Below are 426 nucleotides of genomic sequence, written 5' to 3'. Positions count from 1 at the left end.
TGATAATAATACCTCCTCATGACGACGTGCTGTGGCCTCCTCTGCGTCCGGATCCAGTCTGACGACGAAAGGCGCTTCGATTCCCATTTATAACCTCGGTCACTTTCCCGCCTTTTTCTTCCTCGTCGAAAATAACGAAATAAAGGCAGTAACGAAAGGAAAGTGGGTTTAAAGGCGACATTATAGCCGAGAATGAATAAGGGCGAGAGTATAGTATGCAAATGTAAGGGATAAAGGGTGCTCCGTGTGTAGTTTTTGAGTTTCTGAAGCAAAATGTTTGAACAAGTTTCGAAGTCTCATAACCTCAAATGCCTTTTTTTCAAGACTAACGATGCTATTCTATAGATTAAGTTTGGTGAATAAAATCTGTCATTTACATGATACCCCTCATTGCCCCCCTCATTTAGAATGGTGATATACTAGTTG

The 426-nt window shown here is 41.3% G+C and overlaps 1 pseudogene; it reads right to left on the bottom strand.

The window, feature by feature from the left end:
* The window catches only part of LOC119582275, a 4116-nt pseudogene extending 4029 nt beyond the window's left edge, over window positions 1-87 (bottom strand).
* Between the last annotated feature and the right edge of the window lie 339 nt (window positions 88-426).

Source organism: Penaeus monodon, chromosome 15 (assembly GCF_015228065.2).
Source record: "Penaeus monodon isolate SGIC_2016 chromosome 15, NSTDA_Pmon_1, whole genome shotgun sequence".
NCBI classification, from domain to species: Eukaryota; Metazoa; Arthropoda; class Malacostraca; order Decapoda; family Penaeidae; genus Penaeus; species Penaeus monodon.
Note: the sequence above shows the minus strand (reverse complement) of the source record. Positions and strands in the feature narration are given on the sequence as shown.